The 25015-nt window shown below is 33.4% G+C and overlaps 1 protein-coding gene across 1 annotated transcript in view; it reads right to left on the bottom strand.

Annotated features, from left to right (window-relative positions):
• LOC119601880 (tetratricopeptide repeat protein 39B-like) overlaps window positions 1–21856 on the bottom strand; it is a 164109-nt gene extending 142253 nt beyond the window's left edge. Inside the window, exon 1 of the mRNA XM_037953117.1 lies at window positions 21757–21856. The gene's annotated coding sequence lies outside the window, so the exon portion shown is untranslated. The remainder of the gene's footprint in view (window positions 1–21756) is intronic.
• Between the last annotated feature and the right edge of the window lie 3159 nt (window positions 21857–25015).

Here is a 25015-nt window from a genome sequence, read left to right as displayed (position 1 = left end):
TTAGTTTCACAAATACTTCAGATATAGAAGTTGCTGAAAAAATTGCAGAACTGGATGTTACTAAAGGTTGTGGTTATGATGGAATTTTCCCTAAGATGCTAAAAGTATGTACAAATATTATTTCTCCATGTCTAGCAAGAGCATTTAATAATATTGTCAATAGTTCTATTTTCCCAAAAGAATTAAAAATATCTAAAATAATTCTAATACCAAAAGAAAGTAATGCAACATTAGTAGAAAAGTTTCGGCCAATTACTTTACTTTCAACAATTGATAAGCTTTTTGAAAAATTACTTCATGATCAGTTGTCGTATTTAGACGCTAACAAATTACTATATGAATGTCAATATGGTTTCAAAAAGGGTTGTGGCACAGAAGAAGCTGTAGTAAATGTCATAAATACCATATGTAAAGGACTGGATGATGGTTTCTGTGGTGCATCTGGTATATTCTACGATTTCTCTAAGACGTTTGATCTAGTTGATCATGATATTATGATACACAAATTAAAGTATTATGGTTTGGATAAGAAAAGTTTGAACTTGTTGAAAAGCTACTTAACAAACAGGAAACAATTTGTTAATATTGGTAGGTAGGTAGGTCGATAGGAGGATGTATATTACATCAAATCCGAAGATTTTTTCCTTATCATGAAAAAAAAAAACTGAAAGAATTATTTTTCAGTGTTCAGAAACTCAGTTTCCTGAACGTAATTCCTACGAATCTTCCAATCAGTGTTAGTAAGGAATGTTATTTCCGGAATAACATCACTTCCAAGATATTTGGATCTAACTTCGACGAATGCCTGGCAGTGGCAAAGAAAGTGCTCCAGAGTTTCACTGTCCTCTCCACATGCTCTAAATTCGTCTGAATCCGCACGTCCAATTTTGCATAGATGTGCTCGTAGTCCTCTGTGTCCACTCAGAATACGTACCATCGTACTAACTTCAGACTTGCTCATTTTGAGGAGATTTTTCGTCTTGCTCTCATCAGGGTCACCCCATAGGATCTTCGTGGTTCTACCCACTGTTTCATTATTCCAAGAGACCTTATGGGATTCTCTCACCCATATTTTTAGTTCAGCTTTTGTTGCGTCGAATGGTTTTGCGTTTGTCAGGTTAGCTGCCTCGAGCTCCCTTCGCTTTAAAGCTATTACATTCGCCCTTTCGTTTCCGACTACTCCCGAGTGGGCTGGTACCCATATGATGTGAACCTTACCTCTGGTATAGTATTCAGTTAAAGCTTTCTTACAATCCAATACGGTTTTAGATTTAGTTCTATCGCCTGATATCGCTCTAATTGCCTTCTAGCTGTCGGTAAATATATTAAGCGCTGTGGGCGCCATATTCATTCTAATCCAATTTACGCATTCCGTTATTGCTCATACTTCTGCCTGGAAGCTTGTGTTATGATTTGGTAAACGGTGGTATATTTCTGTTTCTGGGTCTTCAATATAGAAACCGAGCCCCACTTTGTAAGCGCCGCCTCATATCTTAAATATGTTTCAATGGGTGGAATATCTAGCAACGTTTCCAGAGCCTTGGTTGAAGTTGTACACATGGCACCACTTATACCCAAGCAGCATGTACGCTGAACTCCCTGTAGTAGTTTGATATTGCACTTTTTGTCTAAAGCAGTCCACCAGATTATTGAAGCATAAGCTAGAATTGGTCTAATTACACTTTTATAAAGCCAATTTGTCATAGTAGGACTAAGACCCCATTTCATGCCTACAGTTCTCCTACATATCGCCCAGCACCGATGTGCCTTGTTGATTCTATCCTTTATGTGGTATCTCCATTTTAATTTCCGGTCGAGGTTTACACCTAAGTACTTAACTTTGTCTGTCACTGGTATCTTCTTGCCCAGGAAGCAAGGTTCAGTATACGTAGAAATTTTTGTCTTTCTTGTGAAAAGACAGATTTCCGTTTTTGCCGGGTTAACATTGAGGCCTCTCGGTTGAGCCCAGCTCAAGGCCGTATTCAGAGCCACCTCAGCTCTTCTACACAAGTAATTTGAATCCTTTCCCTTTAAAAGTATTACGACATCGTCTGCATAGCAGATAGGTCTAAGTCCTTTTTCAGTTAGGGTCCTAATCGTGGTAACCCAGAGTACCGCGAAATACCAATTTCCTGATAGTTATATCGTACATCTCGTAGCTTATCCATCTGTTCCTTAGCATGTGCTTGATCCAGTTACGGAGCACCCGGTCAACATAAAACTGGTCTGGGGATTGGATAAGAGTGCAAGTTATTGAAGGCGCCTTCGATGTCAATGCATACCGCCAGTGTATACAGTTTGCTATCAAAGGATGCACCTATGTAGTGGACAACTTCGTTTAAAGCGGTTTCCACCGATCGTCCCTTTACACAAGCATGCTGCTTAAATTTTGGGTCTTTGTCGGGTATACTGCTTTTCACCATACTATCAACTATCCGTTCCAAAGTTTTAAGTAGGAAGGACGTAAGACTTATCGGTCGATAAGACTTAGGTGTCGAATAGCTAGGTTTCCCTGGTTTAGGTATAAATATTACCCTTGCATCCTGCCATTTAATTGGGGTATATGTGAATTTCAAGCATGCAGTGAATATCTGAGACAGATGTACGGAAACCAGTCCCGCCGGGCAAATGCCATCCGGCCCTGCAGCTTTATAGGGAGCGAAGCTCTTGATTGCCCCTTTAACCATATCAGATGTAATTACAATTTCCGTGTTAGCCTCCCCTTGCTTCAATATCTGTTCATCTATGTTATTCGATATACCGGGTGGAAAATGAGAGTCCATTGGGAGTTTCATTGTCTCCCCCATATCCTCCAGCCTCCTGCCCGTATCATCGACCATAGATTCTGGTTGGACATGAGTTTTGGATAGGAATTTTTTTATCTTCGATACGTCATTTACGCTGTCTACCTGTTCACAGAAAAATTTCCAGGAGTCTCGTTTGGCTTTACGAACAATTTTCTTATATTTACCAAGATTATTACGATACTCATCCCAGTATACTGCGGTCTTTTTACGCCGTGCCCGGTTAAATAGTTTGCGAAGAGTCTTACCAAGGTTCCGGATCTCCCCAGTTACCCAAAGTTTCTCCTGGGCAGATCTCCGCTCTCGCAGAGGGCAGCTGTCCTCGAACGATTCAACCAAGGCACTTGTGAGCATTTCTACTTTGGCGTCTATGTCCTCTTTATTTCGACATTGAAAAGTGTTCTGACATAAACGGTTCTTTAGTAAGGAACCGAACATTGTCCAATTAGTTTTAGACTTATTCTGAAACTTTATCGGCTTTGGTGGCGACCGTAGTATTTTGAAGGAGTGCTCGTCGGAAACTCTCCAATCCTGAATTTCGTTTATAAGCTCTTCTGAACATATAGTTATATCTAATACTTCTTCTCTGATTCTATTGACGAAGGTAGCTTTATTACCTAAGTTCGATGTGATCAAGTCTTTAGTATTAAGGAAATCCATAAGGGCTTGAACCCTGCGATTGGTGTTTGTACTACCCCAAGCTACATGGTGCGAGTTGGCATCACAACCTATTACAATTTTCTTATTTTTTCTTTGTGCCTCTTCAACCAGTTTCATCAGATCCGACGTTGGTGGTAGTGTCGGAGAATCGAAAGGCAGGTAAATAGATGCAAGGAATATGTTGCCACGACCTTGCTTCAGTACCGTTGCATCCGATGTGGATAATCCTGTTGAGAGGAGAAAACATAAATTCTTGTGACATAAGATACATGTTCTCGGTCGGGACCATGTATCAGCGTAGAAAAGTTGGAAATTTACGTGATTTAATCCAGAAACCTTGTTGCGAATCGTCCAAGGTTCCTGCATTAAAGCTATATGTATCTTACCTGTGTTAATTTTAGCCATCAGAGCGTTGGTAGCTGTCTCGCTCCGATGAAGGTTTATTTGGATAACCTCAATCATGGTCATCCATTAAACTGTCTTCCAGCGAGTTGGTGGTCACCTCCTCGCTCTTTGGATTTGACTCCTCCGGATAGCCTGAAGTGGCTATTAATGCATTGGGTACTGTTGATGGCTCTGCGGTGTCCTTATCAGGCATAGGAATAGCAGTATTTTTAATCAACACTTTCCCAATTTTGGACAGCACTGCTGTTGTCTTCTGGCGGGTGAGGGATTTCCTCCTCGCTTTTAGGATTTGACTCCTCAACATTGCCAGTATTTGCTAATGATGCTTTGGGTACTGTCTTAGGTGTTTTAGTGTCCTTGTCGGGGCCGGTTTTGACAGCCCTTTCAATCGGCGCCTTCCCAATTTTGGAAAGGACAACTACACTTTCTTCTGGCGAGTTAATGGTAAATTCCTCGATTTTAGGATTTGACTCCTTAACGTTATCAGTAGTTGCTACTGATGCTGTGGTCTTAGGTATTTTAGTGTCCTTTTCGAGGCTTGTTGTAACAGCCCTTCCAATCGGCACCTTTCCAATTTTGAATATGACAGCTTTAGAGGCGAAGTAAGCCCTACCTCTATTCTTGGCAAGACTAGCCATGGATTTCTGGTCGATACCTATTACAAATAAAGTTCCCTACGGTTCTTCTTTCCTGTAAAAGATATCCCATTTTTCCACGGCCAGCTCAGAATTTTGACCTCCAAGAATTTCCAGTATACGTTCATTAGCCAGTTTACTGCCCCATCCTTTTATGTAGACAGTGGACTTTATGAGCACCGGAAGCTCGCTCTTCTTTGCCAGTTCCAGCTTAGTGCCGTCCCAGGGAGGAGGGATACTTTCCACCAAGATCTTTAGGGTGCTCACACATTGGTGAGATGCCAACCTCTATTGTTTGTTGGCTATTTGAAGCGATTGCATGGTCCACTATCTTATTGTTCACCAGATCTTCTACTTTACTCTGTTGGTCTATTGAAATTTTGCCTGTCAGATTACCGTCATCGTAAACTGCATAACAGAGATCGTCCCGGTGTCTTCTTTTGGCAACTTTGGCGTAAGATGGCGGCTCTTTTCCTTTTCCACTGTCAAGCCTATCTTTCCTCGCTTTTCGGGGCTTCTTTTGAGATACCCTTACCTTCGAGGTTGATTTCGCCGACGTGGTCGTCTTCGGGATATCTATCTTGGCGCTGTCACCCTTACTCTCAGGATTCTGACTTGAGGTTCCTTTGAGTGAAGTATGGCTTGACTTCGACTGTGTATTAGAAGACGGGGAGCTCATTTTCTTCTTAGGTTTATTCTCAGTTGTCAACTCTTCGGGAGACCTGATCCCCTTTGCCTCAGATCTTGTGAGAGAGTCCGATTTTTCCTTTGGAGTGTCGTTGGATTGACTAACTATGATTTCCTGAAGCATCTTTTTCAGCTTCCTCCTCTGTGCTCCAGATAGTCTTTTCTTAGTAATAGGTAGTTTAGCTATGCTATCACTCACCTGTTTCACCATTTGCCCTACTTCATCCATTTTGGGATTTGCTATAATGGTGTTGTTATTATCTTCAGAGTCGGAACCCTCACCTATATTTAAAGGCTAAGGTAGCTTAGAACTCTCTCCGAGTACATCCTTCTCTTTCACCCCTATGTTTTTGCTAATGGCATGCTGTACACTTGACGCATTGTCCGCCACGGAGGCCAAGGTACCCACCTCCGTAGTAGTATTTTGATCACGATTGCAGGATGACGACGACACATGACTCGCGAGTGGATCAACACTTGCCGCCGGTACTGGGTTATTTAGGCCCTGCACCGTAACTTTCATCTTTTTATTTTCCAGTTTTTGGTCCGCGGGGAATATAATATTCCCAGGTGGTGGACAATCTGCCCTTCCTCAGCTTGATTCAAACTAAAACTGGGGGAGGACAGATGGTCCATCACGACCCCCTATCCGCCACCCGGGGACGCGCTCGGTAGGGAAAACTCCCCCGATATTTGTTAATATTAACAATCAAGAACGTTTTATTGGAAATGTTGAGTATGGAGTTCCTCAAGGAAGTGCGTTGGGTCCATTATTATTTAAAATTTATTTGAATGACATTAAAAACTTAAACTTGTATAGTAAATTAATAATGTATGCAGATGACATAAATCTATTTTATCCCAATAAACATGAAGCTGTTTTAAAGGTACATATGGAATACGATGCTGCCATAATAGTTGAGTATGCAAGGTTGAACAAATTGATTTTAAATGCGGATAAAACAAAGTTTATAAGGTTCAGACCATATAATTTAAATAGTTTTTAGCATTTTTGTAGATGGTAAAGAAATGTATGAAAGTTTTTCAATAAAATACCTTGGAGTTCATCTACAAAGTAATGTGTAATGGGACATGCACATCCGAGAATTAAAATCTAAAGTGTTATCTGTGGCTGGTCTTTTATACAAATTTAAAAACAATACAATTTAAAAACGAAAACGAAGTTGGTAGTATATCAAGCTTTAATACATAGTCACTTAAACTACCTGCCTATTGTTTAAGGTTTCAAAAAAGCAAGTGAATTTAAATCGCTATAAAGAGCTCAAAATAGGGCACTGAAAAGTGTTTTTATTTTGCCTCTAACTTTTTCAACAATATCCCTCTACAAGGATGTGTCGAAGAATATTCTTCCTGTTTATGGCTTATATGAGATGCAACTTTTAACTTATGTCTTCAAATCTATGAATAACATTGGTCATCATACGATTTCGTTTTTTAGAAACCAGACAACATTTAATACACGAAATAATTCAAATTTAAGGATAGCCAGATGTCGTTTGGAAACAACGAAACAGCGAATTGAATGCATAGGTAGTTTTGAATATAATTATCTTCTTCAAAATATTAAAAATATTGAACGTATTTCCACATTCAAACGAGATTTTAGAGAATATTTGCCTCAAAACTTAGAAATGCTTAGAAAAAATTATATTTATATAATATTTATTTGTCATCGCGGTATTTGTGTTTAAAGTTAATTTTGGGCATTCAAGTAATTTCCTGAAGGGGACTTTGTATGGGAGCTAGGGTCAAATGAGGCCCGATCTTTATGAAATTTGGCGAAGTCATCAAGACTTGTATAAAACTTAGTTGTGCCGCTTTTCATCGATATACAGGTATATTTAACATAATTATGAGCTCAGAAGCCCTTTTCGGGGGTTCTGTTGTATGGGGGCTAGGTGAAATAATGGACGAAGCCTATTGAAAATGGTTAAAATCGGTCCATTATTTCACCTAGCCCCCATACAACAGAACCCCCGAAAAGGGCTTCTAAACACGAATACCGCGATGAAGTTCAGCACAAATAAATATTAAATAAATATTAAATAAATATTATATAAATATAAATACATTCACAAAACTTTATCGGTTTTGGTCCATAGTTGCCACTAGCCCCCCATATAAAGCCTCTTTCAGAAAATTAGTTTTTCATCCATAAATTGCTTAAATGTATCGGAACAAGGTAATATTGAAGATAAACTATACTTTCTTACTTGTTTTTCTATACAATATTAGTTATGCATGCAAAAAAAATTTGGCCTTTAAACGACTTAAGAGCAAATAATTTGTATGAAATTCGAAAAAAAAAAAACCTGCAAGTGAATAGGGTTGTTTTGGGTTACATCCGTTTTTGCCCTTTAAGCTTAATGGACTATAAGCAATTACGATGATACAGTATTTGTAGTTCTTTATTCCAATAAAGTTTGTAATTTAAGCAAGAATTTTCTATTCTACCACCCACTCTTAATATATTGGATGAATCCAAAAATGGACATAATTTAGAAATGGATGTATTGGAAATTATTTGACCCTGCATTTGCAATTCTGCTATTTCCTCAGTAAAATCGACTATTTGAAAAATTCTAATTAATTCAAGGCGAGCGTCTTTTAATTCTTTTGTATTTAGGAATCCTGTCATCTTACTGTAACCCTTATTTACTGATTTCTTTTTGTAAAATGTATAAATGAAATTATTTTAATAACGTAGTATGTATGCCATGATACGAATAAGTTTGCTCAGAGACGAAAATTTACTTAATATTTCAGGGTAAGTGTTAACCTTAACTTCTCTTGAGTGTATATTAAAATTAGAATCCTCAGGTTCTTTGCCTATTCTTTCAATGTTAAGATTTGGTTGTTTTCGCCAGTGTGTCGGTAATTCAATCAGACATTTGGGACCATTCCACCAAAGATTGTGCTGAACTAGTTCCTGTAATGAAATTTTGAGGCACAATCGGCAGGATTATCCTTTGTTGATACATATCGCCATTGTGAAGTTGTGGAATTTCGCTGAATTTCACTACTCTATTTCCCACAAAAACAGGCTATTTTGACGATTGCCCACGAATCCACGACAGCACAAAATTTGGGATATATCTTTATGCAGTGAAGATGTAATTTTGTTAACCAAATTTACTAATAAGTTGCTCCACACAATTCCATGCGGGGAAAAGTCATACGTTTTGGTAGACCAACTGTAGTTTTTGACTGAATTTAATTTACCTTTACGGATCCATCAAAAGAAATAGTTTTTGAATATACCACAGCAGCTTATGCTAATTTTGATGAATCGCAAAATCCGTGGATTTCCAGAATAGCATTTTCCTTAAATCCAATCCAACGTGGTATTTTTATGTTTTCCAAATATTTTAGATTTTTTCTATACTGCACAGTTGGGCAAAATGGAAATTTTTTGGAAATAAATCTGGCATTTCTAAACGGCTGATCCGATCGGGATAAAATTTTGCGTGAGCGTAGCCAAGGAGTATTAGAGTTTAAGTTTTGAAGATGAACCCTGCAGATGCCCCAGGGACGGCGCTGTGGCGGCTCAAAGTAGGGTACCTACGACATGTAAAATTTTTAAACTCGTGCCATTTTTTTGTTTTTCACCCAAATACAAAGATTTTTATATTGTGAAAGCGCTCGACGAGATCTTGAAAAAACATGCTTGGACATACTACTTATCTCTTATAATATCCGAGTTATAGGCATTTAAAAATTTAGTGATACAAAATTTACCATACCTTGGTCCGCCTTTTTTTGAATACCGGGCGTAATTTTGGACCAAATGGACTCAATTTTTTCTTGTTAGTTAGACAACAAAATTTCCAATAACATACAAAAAATTTCAGATCAATATCATTTACAGATCCAAAAATATACGTTTTTTAATTTAAAAATTCAAAAAATTTTAGATTTTTGCCGTTTTTTTTGCCAAAAATGTGTCTTAACTCTTTTATTAATAAAATAAAATTTTCTTTAAGAACATATAACAATTTTATAGTTTTCTAAAAGGTATCTTTACGCAGAACGTTTTGGCGTAAAAAACTTGTCCTATTTTTTGAAAATGTTGCCACTGCGTCCTTCCGAATATGACCTATTTTTTATCAAAACTTCAACTTTGGGCGACATATTCTAAAATCCCAAAGCTGGGATCAGAAAACTGAAAGCAGTTTTGGAAACCTCAATATGTTTTCTATTTACTCCAAAAGTATTTTCCCAGCCCTGAAAGAAATGTGGACCCTATGGGCAAAAAAGTAAAAAATCCCATTTTTGGGATTTTCATTCCTATTTTTGGGAATTGCGGGATGCCCTTTGACCTTTTCAATTTTTTTGCATTTTCTTATTTGAAATGACAAATTTAACAAGTGTTGAAAATTTCATTGAGTTTTGTTCATAAATAAAGATTTTGTCATATATTACATATTTGTTTAATTTCTAAAACTATGATTTATATCAAAATTTTAATAGGGTCGCAGATAGCTACAACAATTTAGTCCATATTTATCCCTTAATATCATTTTTTAGTTAGATATGGAAATTCTCGACCCTTTACAAAAAATTTCAAGCCAATATCTCAATTACATTCAAAAATATGTTCATTTAAACATGTGTCCTTTAATTTCATCTTTTTCATATTTTAGTATTAAGTATGACAGAACATATTTAAATCTTATATTTACCTATTTTCTATTTGTTTGCTTATCCTTATAATTGAAAGGTCCTATTATGCTTAAATTTTCAAAAATTTATAACTATTTTTTACCTAAATTTTTCGACAGATCATTTCGTTCTGTTTCGTTTATGATCATGTAGGTAAAAACATACAGGTAATGATAATTTCGATTCATTCACTAATAAGAAATATCAATGACTGAATTACAGGTTATAGTAATATAGTCCTAAATGTTAATAGGTAGACAATTCGTAATTTTTTACTTTGGAATACCTGTATCGGAAATGACAAGAATTGGTATATAAGTAAACTTCATAGATTTTAAGTACCATATTTAATAAATCTACAATGAAGATTACATTAAAGTACGAAGAGTTGTGTTCCGTTTTATGGAGTGTATCTTCAAAAGGGCCAGAAAGAATTGAAGACATTTCAAATTATATAAAAACTACATATAGTAGAAAAGTAGACAAAACAGGCATATCAAAAATTGAAAACTTTTTAAAACTTTTTGATGTAAAAAGTAAGTCTGTGGATGGAAATCAAAAGAAATTTCGATACAAATTTTCTAGTTGGATGGAAACTACTACGGAAATCTCAACTTACAACACATCAACAGGAGCGCCTTGGAAGTCATACGAAGACTTATGTTCAAGGTATAAAAAAAGGGGGTCACACAAAAACTTTTTTCAATCTCAAATGAGGAAATTGCTGATACATTTAACGAAATGCTGAAAAAGGAAAACCAACCTATGGATGCCGTACATATTGCAACTATTCTTCCTAATGCATCACCAAAACGACTTAAGCGAATTGTGGAAAGTATACCAACTCCAACATCACAATCAAATTTTACTGAAGAGGAAGCAATAGCGCTTATGTTGGAACTGGGTCTCAGTCGAAATAAGTACCAAATATTAAGGAAAGCTCTGCATGAAAAAGGACACAATATATTACCATCATACAAGACGATCCAGGAAAAAAAACAAACTATCCTACCATCACCTATTGCTGTTAATGATGTGGAAGCTTGTATTGATATATCATCTTTGCTCGAAAACACAGCATCAAGAATTGTGTCAGACTTTTCAGAAGACCAACTAAGGAAAATTCATAACTGTGATGTTGTCTTAATGTGTAAGTGGGGATGTGACGGTTTATCAGCACTTCCAGAATACAAACAAGCTTGTGGAAGTCGGACATTAGCAGACTACAAAAGTGTATTTATGTCATCATTAGTGCCATTACGAATTCGTTCATATTCCCTTAATCCATTATCGTCAAGCATCGGAAATTCATTTGAAGATATATGGATCAATACAACTCCGGGTTCAAAAAATTTTTGTAGACCCATTGGATTTGAATATATAAAGGAGTCAAAGAAAACAACAAAAGATTTAGTGGAATATTTAAAAGGTGAAATAAATGAACTGGAGCCCATTTGCATAAAAATAAAGGAATTCTCTATTAATTTTGGGCATTCAAGTAATTTCCTGAAGGGGACTTTGTATGGGAGCTAGGGTCAAATGAGGCCCGATCTTTATGAAATTTGGCGAAGTCATCAAGACTTGTATAAAACTTAGTTGTGCCGCTTTTCATCGATATACAGGTATATTTAACATAATTATGAGCTCAGAAGCCCTTTTCGGGGGTTCTGTTGTATGGGGGCTAGGTGAAATAATGGACGAAGCCTATTGAAAATGGTTAAAATCGGTCCATTATTTCACCTAGCCCCCATACAACAGAACCCCCGAAAAGGGCTTCTAAACACGAATACCGCGATGAAGTTCAGCACAAATAAATATTAAATAAATATTAAATAAATATTATATAAATATAAATACATTCACAAAACTTTATCGGTTTTGGTCCATAGTTGCCACTAGCCCCCCATATAAAGCCTCTTTCAGAAAATTAGTTTTTCATCCATAAATTGCTTAAATGTATCGGAACAAGGTAATATTGAAGATAAACTATACTTTCTTACTTGTTTTTCTATACAATATTAGTTATGCATGCAAAAAAAATTTGGCCTTTAAACGACTTAAGAGCAAATAATTTGTATGAAATTCGAAAAAAAAAAAACCTGCAAGTGAATAGGGTTGTTTTGGGTTACATCCGTTTTTGCCCTTTAAGCTTAATGGACTATAAGCAATTACGATGATACAGTATTTGTAGTTCTTTATTCCAATAAAGTTTGTAATTTAAGCAAGAATTTTCTATTCTACCACCCACTCTTAATATATTGGATGAATCCAAAAATGGACATAATTTAGAAATGGATGTATTGGAAATTATTTGACCCTGCATTTGCAATTCTGCTATTTCCTCAGTAAAATCGACTATTTGAAAAATTCTAATTAATTCAAGGCGAGCGTCTTTTAATTCTTTTGTATTTAGGAATCCTGTCATCTTACTGTAACCCTTATTTACTGATTTCTTTTTGTAAAATGTATAAATGAAATTATTTTAATAACGTAGTATGTATGCCATGATACGAATAAGTTTGCTCAGAGACGAAAATTTACTTAATATTTCAGGGTAAGTGTTAACCTTAACTTCTCTTGAGTGTATATTAAAATTAGAATCCTCAGGTTCTTTGCCTATTCTTTCAATGTTAAGATTTGGTTGTTTTCGCCAGTGTGTCGGTAATTCAATCAGACATTTGGGACCATTCCACCAAAGATTGTGCTGAACTAGTTCCTGTAATGAAATTTTGAGGCACAATCGGCAGGATTATCCTTTGTTGATACATATCGCCATTGTGAAGTTGTGGAATTTCGCTGAATTTCACTACTCTATTTCCCACAAAAACAGGCTATTTTGACGATTGCCCACGAATCCACGACAGCACAAAATTTGGGATATATCTTTATGCAGTGAAGATGTAATTTTGTTAACCAAATTTACTAATAAGTTGCTCCACACAATTCCATGCGGGGAAAAGTCATACGTTTTGGTAGACCAACTGTAGTTTTTGACTGAATTTAATTTACCTTTACGGATCCATCAAAAGAAATAGTTTTTGAATATACCACAGCAGCTTATGCTAATTTTGATGAATCGCAAAATCCGTGGATTTCCAGAATAGCATTTTCCTTAAATCCAATCCAACGTGGTATTTTTATGTTTTCCAAATATTTTAGATTTTTTCTATACTGCACAGTTGGGCAAAATGGAAATTTTTTGGAAATAAATCTGGCATTTCTAAACGGCTGATCCGATCGGGATAAAATTTTGCGTGAGCGTAGCCAAGGAGTATTAGAGTTTAAGTTTTGAAGATGAACCCTGCAGATGCCCCAGGGACGGCGCTGTGGCGGCTCAAAGTAGGGTACCTACGACATGTAAAATTTTTAAACTCGTGCCATTTTTTTGTTTTTCACCCAAATACAAAGATTTTTATATTGTGAAAGCGCTCGACGAGATCTTGAAAAAACATGCTTGGACATACTACTTATCTCTTATAATATCCGAGTTATAGGCATTTAAAAATTTAGTGATACAAAATTTACCATACCTTGGTCCGCCTTTTTTTGAATACCGGGCGTAATTTTGGACCAAATGGACTCAATTTTTTCTTGTTAGTTAGACAACAAAATTTCCAATAACATACAAAAAATTTCAGATCAATATCATTTACAGATCCAAAAATATACGTTTTTTAATTTAAAAATTCAAAAAATTTTAGATTTTTGCCGTTTTTTTTGCCAAAAATGTGTCTTAACTCTTTTATTAATAAAATAAAATTTTCTTTAAGAACATATAACAATTTTATAGTTTTCTAAAAGGTATCTTTACGCAGAACGTTTTGGCGTAAAAAACTTGTCCTATTTTTTGAAAATGTTGCCACTGCGTCCTTCCGAATATGACCTATTTTTTATCAAAACTTCAACTTTGGGCGACATATTCTAAAATCCCAAAGCTGGGATCAGAAAACTGAAAGCAGTTTTGGAAACCTCAATATGTTTTCTATTTACTCCAAAAGTATTTTCCCAGCCCTGAAAGAAATGTGGACCCTATGGGCAAAAAAGTAAAAAATCCCATTTTTGGGATTTTCATTCCTATTTTTGGGAATTGCGGGATGCCCTTTGACCTTTTCAATTTTTTTGCATTTTCTTATTTGAAATGACAAATTTAACAAGTGTTGAAAATTTCATTGAGTTTTGTTCATAAATAAAGATTTTGTCATATATTACATATTTGTTTAATTTCTAAAACTATGATTTATATCAAAATTTTAATAGGGTCGCAGATAGCTACAACAATTTAGTCCATATTTATCCCTTAATATCATTTTTTAGTTAGATATGGAAATTCTCGACCCTTTACAAAAAATTTCAAGCCAATATCTCAATTACATTCAAAAATATGTTCATTTAAACATGTGTCCTTTAATTTCATCTTTTTCATATTTTAGTATTAAGTATGACAGAACATATTTAAATCTTATATTTACCTATTTTCTATTTGTTTGCTTATCCTTATAATTGAAAGGTCCTATTATGCTTAAATTTTCAAAAATTTATAACTATTTTTTACCTAAATTTTTCGACAGATCATTTCGTTCTGTTTCGTTTATGATCATGTAGGTAAAAACATACAGGTAATGATAATTTCGATTCATTCACTAATAAGAAATATCAATGACTGAATTACAGGTTATAGTAATATAGTCCTAAATGTTAATAGGTAGACAATTCGTAATTTTTTACTTTGGAATACCTGTATCGGAAATGACAAGAATTGGTATATAAGTAAACTTCATAGATTTTAAGTACCATATTTAATAAATCTACAATGAAGATTACATTAAAGTACGAAGAGTTGTGTTCCGTTTTATGGAGTGTATCTTCAAAAGGGCCAGAAAGAATTGAAGACATTTCAAATTATATAAAAACTACATATAGTAGAAAAGTAGACAAAACAGGCATATCAAAAATTGAAAACTTTTTAAAACTTTTTGATGTAAAAAGTAAGTCTGTGGATGGAAATCAAAAGAAATTTCGATACAAATTTTCTAGTTGGATGGAAACTACTACGGAAATCTCAACTTACAACACATCAACAGGAGCGCCTTGGAAGTCATACGAAGACTTATGTTCAAGGTATAAAAAAAGGGGGTCACACAAAAACTTTTTTCAATCTCAAATGAGGAAATTGCTGATACATTTAACGAAATGCTGAAAAAGGAAAACCAACCTATGGATGCCGTACATATTGCAACTATTCTTCCTAATGCATCACCAAAACGACTTAAGCGAATTGTGGAAAGTATACCAACTCCAACATCACAATCAAATTTTACTGAAGAGGAAGCAATAGCGCTTATGTTGGAACTGGGTCTCAGTCGAAATAAGTACCAAATATTAAGGAAAGCTCTGCATGAAAAAGGACACAATATATTACCATCATACAAGACGATCCAGGAAAAAAAACAAACTATCCTACCATCACCTATTGCTGTTAATGATGTGGAAGCTTGTATTGATATATCATCTTTGCTCGAAAACACAGCATCAAGAATTGTGTCAGACTTTTCAGAAGACCAACTAAGGAAAATTCATAACTGTGATGTTGTCTTAATGTGTAAGTGGGGATGTGACGGTTTATCAGCACTTCCAGAATACAAACAAGCTTGTGGAAGTCGGACATTAGCAGACTACAAAAGTGTATTTATGTCATCATTAGTGCCATTACGAATTCGTTCATATTCCCTTAATCCATTATCGTCAAGCATCGGAAATTCATTTGAAGATATATGGATCAATACAACTCCGGGTTCAAAAAATTTTTGTAGACCCATTGGATTTGAATATATAAAGGAGTCAAAGAAAACAACAAAAGATTTAGTGGAATATTTAAAAGGTGAAATAAATGAACTGGAGCCCATTTGCATAAAAATAAAGGAATTCTCTATTAACGTATCATATCAGCTAAGCTTAACAGTGATTGAGCAATGCCATAACAGAAACTTCTTCCTTCTGGAGATGTTCAATATGTAATGAGAAAAAGTCGCAATTCTCAAATATAAACAAAAGCAGAAGTATTAATGTCTTTCGGAATTTCACCACTTCATGCCAGAATACGATTTTTGGATTACTTTTTACACATAGCATACGACCTCAAATACAGAAGTGTGCCAGAGAATCTTACTAAATCAACAAAAAATAATGAAGAAATTTGTTATGAAACTCTATCATCTCAAGACAAGGAAGATTTAAAGGACTTATATTACCTTCTGGATATGTATACCGATATGACAGATTATTTTATAGAAAATAAGTAGTGTTAGGAATTAACTATATAAGTAGGTTGTAAGAATTAATTGTATTATGATTAAGATAAACAGTTCAAATAAAAATAGCTATTATACTAACTGATGATATTGTATTAAATTGTGTTTTATGTTTCGGTGGGCGGGAAAGGTGGTTTGTGTGGGGTGATTTAGGTGTTGTTGTGCGTGGCTCATACTAAAATTATAATTTTTTTATTGTATATACAATTTTATAGTCTTTAATAAAATAATTAACTAAATAATAATTGTCCAAATATTTTATTCAACACCAAATGTATGTTCTGTCATACTTAATACTAAAATATGAAAAAGATGAAATTAAAGGACACAGGTTTAAATGAACATATTTTTTAATGTAATTGAGATATTGGCTTGAAATTTTTTGTAAAGGGTCGAGAATTTCCATATCTAACTAAAAAATGATATTAAGGGATATATATGGACTAAATTGTTGTAGCTATCTGCGACCCTATTAAAATTTTGATATAAATCATAGTTTTAGAAATTAAACAAATATGTAATATATGACAAAATCTTTATTTATGAACAAAACTCAATGAAATTTTCAACACTTGTTAAATTTGTCATTTCAAATAAGAAAATGCAAAAAAAAATTGAAAAGGTCAAAGGGCATCCCGCAATTCCCAAAAATAGGAATGAAAATCCCAAAAATGGGATTTTTTACTTTTTTGCCCATAGGGTCCACATTTCTTTCAGGGCTGGGAAAATACTTTTGGAGTAAATAGAAAACATATTGAGGTTTCCAAAACTGCTTTCAGTTTTCTGATCCCAGCTTTGGGATTTTAGAATATGTCGCCCAAAGTTGAAGTTTTGATAAAAAATAGGTCATATTCGGAAGGACGCAGCAACATTTCAAAAAATAGGACAAGTTTTTTACGCCAAAGCGTTCTGCGTAAAGATACCTTTTAGAAAACTATAAAATTGTTATATGTTCTTAAAGAAAATTTTATTTTATTAATAAAAGAGTTAAGACACATTTTTGGCAAAAAACGGCAAAAATCTAAAATTTTTTGAATTTTTAAATTAAAAAACGTATATTTTTGGATCTGTAAATGATATTGATCTGAATTTTTTTATATGTTACTGGAAATTTTGTTGTCTAACTAACAAGGAAAAATTGAGTCCATTTGGTCCAAAATTACGCCCGGTATTCAAAAAAAGGCGGACCAAGGTATGGTAAATTTTGTATCACTAAATTTTTAAATGCCTATAACTCGGATATTATAAAAGATAAGTAGTATGTCCAAGCATGTTTTTTCAAGATCTCGTCGACTGCTTTCACAAAATATAAAAATCTTTGTATTTGGGTGAAAAACAAAAAAATGGCACGAGTTTAAAAATTTTACATGTCGTAGGTAACCTATTTTGAGCCACCACAGCGCCGTCCCTGGGGCATCTGCAGGGTTCATCTTCAAAACTTAAACTCGAATACTCCTTGGCTACGCTCACGCCAAATTTTATCCCGATCGGATCAGCCGTTTAGAAATGCCAGATTTATTCACAAAAAATTTCCATTCTGCCCCACTGTGTGGTGATAGAGGGTACATATAAGTTTGTCATTCCGTGTGTAACACCAAGAAATATTCATTTGAGACCCAACAAAGTATATACTATATTCTGGGTCCTTATCAAATTCTGAATCTATTTAGCTATGTCCGTCTGTCTGTCTGTGTAAAACACGCTTACGTAAAAACTATACTAAATAGATTAATGAAATTCGGTCAAAAGATTCACTATTGTCAGTTTACATCGGAAAGAGTTATGGATCAAAATTTAAAAAACTCCGAAAAAATCAGCTCCCATACAAGGTTCCATCCCGATAATCACTTATACTTATACACATAACTCATTATTAAACAATGGTATCCATAAAAATTTTGGCACAAATATTGCTTTTATATATAGAAATGATACTGTAAAAATTCTATACAAAATTTGCCACAAATATTACTTTTTTAAACAAAAATTTAATTTTTACCTTTAACTTATGACGTGGTAGTAATTTTTACACTCCATTTTTTATTTTGTTTTGGTTTATGAAAAAGAGGCTTGCGAAAAAGTAAAATTTTGCTAGTCCGCCAATTTATTACCAAAATGTTCACATTGATGTCAAAGTATTTTTGCTATAATAGTTTCCCAGACATTTAATTCTATTTAATTCATATGCGAGGTTCAAGCCCCCCTAATAAAGGTCCTCAACATGTGGCACCTTCCATTTTCTTCATATGGAAGGTGTCACGCTCACTATAGCAATTCCGCTCATTTTGTCCAAAAATATTCTTATGGATGTCAAAGTTGCCCTCACAAAATTTGAGGACTCCAACTCTTGCAGTTTCTGAGATATTTCTGTTTTAATACTAATTTTTAATGTGGGTGTGGCACGTCGCCCACTTGAAATTTTGAAGTAAAAAGTAGCCTGTAGTTCCTTCCAGACATACGGGAAGACACTGTGAAAATTTGAGAAAATCGGTCCAGCCGTTTAGCTGTCTATAAAGTCCAAACCAACAAACACACATTCATTTTTATATAAATAGATGGGGGTGCCACGCCCCCTATTGCTAGTCCTCCAATTTCCACCAAATAATCAAATGGATGTCAAAATTGTCCATAAAAAATTTGAGGACTCTAGTTGTACCATGTTCCGAGATATTCGACTTTTGAAGAAGTTGGCGTGGCACCCCTACCACTTGCAATTTCAAAATAAAAAGTAGCCTATAGTTCCTTCCAGATATAGGCGAACGTACACTGAAAATTTCAAGAAAATCGCTTCAGTGGTTTAGCCTCCTATAAGGTACAAACAATCAAACAAACATACATTGATTTTTATATATGTAGATAAGCCACCTCTTCATATGCGCTAAACAATTTCACGTCAGCAGTTAAAGGTTAATATTGTTTCACGATCGGTCCATATTTGATCTTAGCTCTCATAGAAGATCTCCTTCAGAAAATTACTTAAACCATAAATCATTACCAAATAATGATATCCTTATAAAATACATTAATTTATCCTTACAAAATACATAAATTTTATTTTAAAAACGATCGTCCCATATTTTGTCATAGCTCCCATATAAGGACCCCCTCCCAGATATCACTTAAATTCACATTACTCATTAGCAAACAATGATATCCATGCTAAATTTGAGACAGACATTACTTTTGTATACAAAATGTTATTTGCAATTTTTTTCACGATCGGTCCATAATATGGGTCCGATCGGTCCCATACAAAGCCTCTCCCGAAAATCACTTAATGCACATCACTTATTACCAAATAGCTATATAGATAAAAATTTTGACAGAAATATTTATAGAAATGTTATTGTAAAAACACTTTAACCGTATATAATTAATTGTAATTTGTTTAGTAAAATTAATTTAGTATAAACAAATTCTGAACAGCGGTACACATATCTAAATTTCCTTAAATATTTCACACACATGCATACCTGGAAGTTATTAAATATCTTTAAAGCATATTTTAAGGAGCTATAAAATATTATAGAAAATCGTTATAATGCTGCGAAAAAACTTGCAATTGTAACAGATTTAAAATATTTAAATCATTGCTTGTAGTATTAGAAAGATGAGAACCTATTTTCACAAATATTTGATTAACCAAAAGGTTATTCATATAAAAGAAGATGATGCAGGGTATTTAAGATTCGGCCGAATATAGCACTCTAACTTGTTTTTACTTATTTTTATTGCAATTTTTGATTAATTTTCGCATATATTGATAAATTTCTTTGATATTTCACTAATTTTGTATTGGCATAACAATAATCAATATAATTTACATAATTAATTATCTCATGGCATTATATTTAACCAACAAACTATAAAAAAGGCAAATCAAATTATTTATTAAAAAATTCCTTTTTTGTCAACAAATTGTTTAAATATTTCTGATAAATTAAATACTTTATTATTAAAAGAATTATGAAAATTTGCAACATAATCACTGATCGGACATGCCCGACTATAAATTCTTACTTAAGTTTTTTCCCTGGGATTTTATTTCATTTTAAAGGAAAACATAATTAGTTGTCGCTATCAACCTAAAATTAATCTGTCGCTATCAACCTAAAATTAATCTGAGAAGAGAGAATCAACTTATTGTTGGCTTAAAGGAGGGTCGAGCTACAATACATTTTTATACTCACCATCAAAAAAGATGGGCGGTATATTGTTTTTGTCATTCCGTTTGTAACACATCGATATATTGGTCATAGACCCACAAAAGTGTATATAATCTGGGTTCTTATTAAAGACGATCTAGCTATGTCCGTCTGTCCGTCCGTCTGTTAAAATCACGATAGTGAACACATGGAAGAAGCTGGGCAGCTGAAATTTTGCATTTAACGGTCATAATTGTTTGAAATGTAGCGATGAAATTCGACATAAATAAGTTTTATATGATCCAAAATCTCTCTACCAAATTTTATGAGGATCGGTCCCCTTCCGAAAAGGACTTTAGAACTTACTACTGGCTGGAAAATACGATTATAAAATTTGACACAAGTAAGTTCCTCGCGAGCCAAAACCTCTCTACCAAAGTTTATGTGGACCGGTCCATAATTGACTATACCCTCAAATGAGGTCCCCTTTAGAAAATTACTTTAACGCTCATTACTTCCTTAAAAATACGAGGTCCCCTTCTGAAAGTTACTTAAACGATCATTGCTGGCTTAAAAATACGACAGTTATGAAATTCGACATAAGAAACTTTTATACGAACGGTTATCTTGCTAACACCCCCCCACCTATTAAGAAAATTATTTTAACGATTATTACTGGCAAAAAATGCGAATACAGCGATGATATTCAATGTACACAAGTTTTATATGAACCAAAATCAATCTAAAAAAAGTTATGAGGATCGGTCAATAATTGACCCTACCCCTCATATAAGGTCCTTTTCTGAAAATTTGATCGAAAATTACGAGTATAGCAATGAAAATCGACATAAAAAGTTTTTACTTAGAAACATAATTCTTCATTCCGATTATAATGAGGATTGGTCTAGCCCCTATAAAAAGTTCCCTTCATAAAGGGTTTTGCTTATTAATATACCAGTTTTCCTAATTTAAAAATACGTATATAGCGATGAAATTTGACATAAACAAGTTCTATACAAAACAAAATCTATGACGCATATAAGGTCCCCTTCGGAAAATTACTCATACGCTCACGGTCTAAATATTGAACAAAAATATTTTGTTTTTAAAAATTAATATTTTGTTAGTTCAAAAGAGCTTAGTCCATAATTGATTTAAACCATATTCCAAATATCGCCCTAATATTTATAGGGGAGCATTCCTTTTACGGCATACGGTTTGATGGTGGGTATATGAGATTCGGCACAGCCGAATATAACACTCTTACTTGTTTATATGTATTTGTCAATGGTTTATTGAAGGTATTTTAGGCTATTTGAAGTATATGAATACGATTTTCGTAAATTTTGCCAAAAATTTTTTAATAAACTTAAATAACTTTTTATGAATACAACCGTTAGTTTTTAAAAATGTACTTTAATTAGCTTACCTATTGTCATCACATTTTGACGCAACGTTATATTTAAAAACATCTACTTCTTCGGTAACACATTCAGTAACATCTTCTGTAATGTCGTTGACGGCGTCATAAAACTGCAAATAAAAAATATTAGTTGCATTTTATATATCAGCATAATTTATTTTATATATCGGATTGAAAACAAAACAAGTAAGAGTGCTATATTAGGCTGTGCCGAATCTTATATACCCTACACCATAGTGTATTTAAAAATTCATTTTCCCGACTATATCATTATTATAGCAATAACAAAACATAATGAACAACAACAACGCTAAACGATATAAACACACAAAAAACAAAATGCACAAGGCAGTAAAACCAACAGACATCCAAACATACGAAACGAAATACAGAAAAAAAAACAAAAACAAAATACACAACGCAATGAAACCAACAGACACCCAAACATACGAAATTCAATACACCAAGAAAACAAAAACAATATACACAAGGCAATGAAACACACAGCCATCCAAACATACGAAATTGAATGCACCAAGAAACAAAAACAATATACACAAGGCAATGAAACACACAGCGATCCAAACATACGAAACGAAATACTCAAAAAAACAAAATACAAAGGCAATGAATAAGCAGTGTTGTTGTTGTTTATTTTTTATGAAATGATTTTAATTAGGAAACTCCTCGAAAGCATGTCTGAAAGCATTCTGATTTGGATCCCGAAGATATCTGGGGTCTTCAGAAAACTGATTTCAACAGACAGACAGACAGACGGACATGGCTTAATCGACTCCGCTATCTATAAGGATTCAGAATATATATACTTTATGGGGTCGGAAAATTATATTTTGGAAATTACAAACGGAATGACAAACTCACGAAGGTGAAGGGTATAAAAATAGCACATGTACAAAAATGGCCCTGTTTGTATGGAGGAAAAATAAGGTGTCAATGTTCCCAACTAAAATTAAAATTTACTTGATTCTATGATAACATTTATTACAATTTTTGTCCTAACATGAATATTTGGTCACCTGGATCAAAGGATATAAAGGTCCTTTTTAGGTCTTTATGATATTTTCATATTTTTTTCCAAAGGAAAACGCTTTTAACTCCATATCTGAAATTTTTGTGTATCAGGGAAATTTTAAGGTTTTTACATTTAACACAGATTAATTTAATATCATTCGCGGAAATTAATACATAATAATCCCCAATAAAATTTACGGAAAAGGTTTTTTCCGTTTTTTTTAAATGCAATATAGATCGAAGTTTATCGGGGTTTTCCGTGGTTAAGGAGCGCACAACAGGCCCGATGGAGGCCTAGGTGAATTTCTTCTAACTAACTAACTAACTAACTACTAACTAACTAACTAACTAACTAACTAACTAACTAACTAACTAACTAACTAACTAACTAACTAACTAACTACTAACTAACTAACTAACTAACTACTAACTAACTAACTACTAACTAACTAACTAACTAACTAACTAACTACTAACTAACTACTAACTAACTAACTAACTAACTAACTAACTAACTAACTAACTAACTAACTAACTAACTAACTAACTAACTACAACTAACTAACTAACTAACTAACTAACTAACTACTACTAACTAACTACTAACTAACTAACTAACTAACTAACTAACTACTACTAACTAACTAACTAACTAACTAACTAACTAACTAACTAACTAACTAACTAACTAACTAACTAACTAACTAACTAACTAACTAACTAACTAACTAACTAACTAACTAACTAACTACTAACTAACTAACTAACTACTAACTAACTACTAACTAACTAACTAACTAACTAACTAACTAACTAACTAACTAACTAACTAACTAACTAACTACTAACTAACTAACTAACTAACTAACTAACTACTAACTAACTAACTAACTAACTACTAACTAACTAACTAACTAACTAACTAACTAACTAACTAACTAACTAACTAACTAACTAACTAACTAACTAACTAACTAACTAACTAACTAACTAACTAACTAACTAACTAACTAACTAACTAACTAACTACTAACTAACTAACTAACTAACTAACTAACTAACTAACTAACTACTAACTAACTAACTAACTAACTAACTAACTAACTAACTAACTAACTAACTAACTAACTAACTAACTAACTAACTAACTAACTAACTACTAACTAACTAACTAACTAACTAACTAACTAACTACTAACTAACTAACTAACTAACTAACTAACTAACTAACTAACTAACTAACTAACTAACTAACTAACTAACTAACTAACTAACTAACTAACTAACTAACTAACTAACTAACTAACTAACTAACTAACTAACTAACTAACTAACTAACTAACTAACTAACTAACTAACTAACTAACTACTAACTAACTAACTAACTAACTAACTAACTAACTAACTAACTAACTAACTAACTAACCTAACTAACTAACTAACTACTAACTAACTAACTAACTAACTAACTAACTAACTAACTAACTAACTAACTAACTAACTACTAACTAACTAACTAATTGGCCTCATTGACCCTAGCACCCATATAAAGTCAGAATATTACTTGAATGTCCAAAAGTAACTTTTCAACACAATATCGCAATGTAATTCAGCACAATTACATATTATATAAATATATTCACAAAACTTTATCGGGCTTGGACCATATTTGCCTCTAGCCCCCCATATAAAGCCTCTTTCAGAAAATTAGTTTTTCATCCATAAATAGCTTAAAAGTATCGGAACAAGGTAATATTGAAGATAAATATTTTATTATGAAAAATAAATCACATTTAATATTCATAACTGGTGTATGGACGTCTCTGAAAATAGCAATATCATTTTAAAATGTTATCCTTTCATATAAAGAATGAAATTATAAAATGAATAGTATTTTTTATTTATCAGGACAGAAAAAATTAAAACTATTTTTTTCGTCCTGATATACAGAAACAAAAACAATATAAAATATGTATTGGAAAATTTTTAGAAATTTGAAGGAATAATATATTTAAAGGACATCATTTACAATCTTTCAACTTTTAAATGAAAACAATATATTTTTTAATTTCCCTATTTGATGTCCATATTTATATAAGGACAAGCTATACCCAGTGTATTTTGCTACCCTAAAAGCAAAAAAAACCCACTTACACATGGGAGATGCCACTCAAATTATTGCAAGTTCGCCAATTTTCCGAACGCTAATAAGGATTTTAATGTAAGCTATGAA

Source organism: Lucilia sericata, unplaced genomic scaffold (assembly GCF_015586225.1).
Source record: "Lucilia sericata isolate MDLA Ls3-8-SP2 unplaced genomic scaffold, ASM1558622v1 Contig000196F_arrow, whole genome shotgun sequence".
NCBI lineage: Eukaryota > Metazoa > Arthropoda > Insecta > Diptera > Calliphoridae > Lucilia > Lucilia sericata.
Note: the sequence above shows the minus strand (reverse complement) of the source record. Positions and strands in the feature narration are given on the sequence as shown.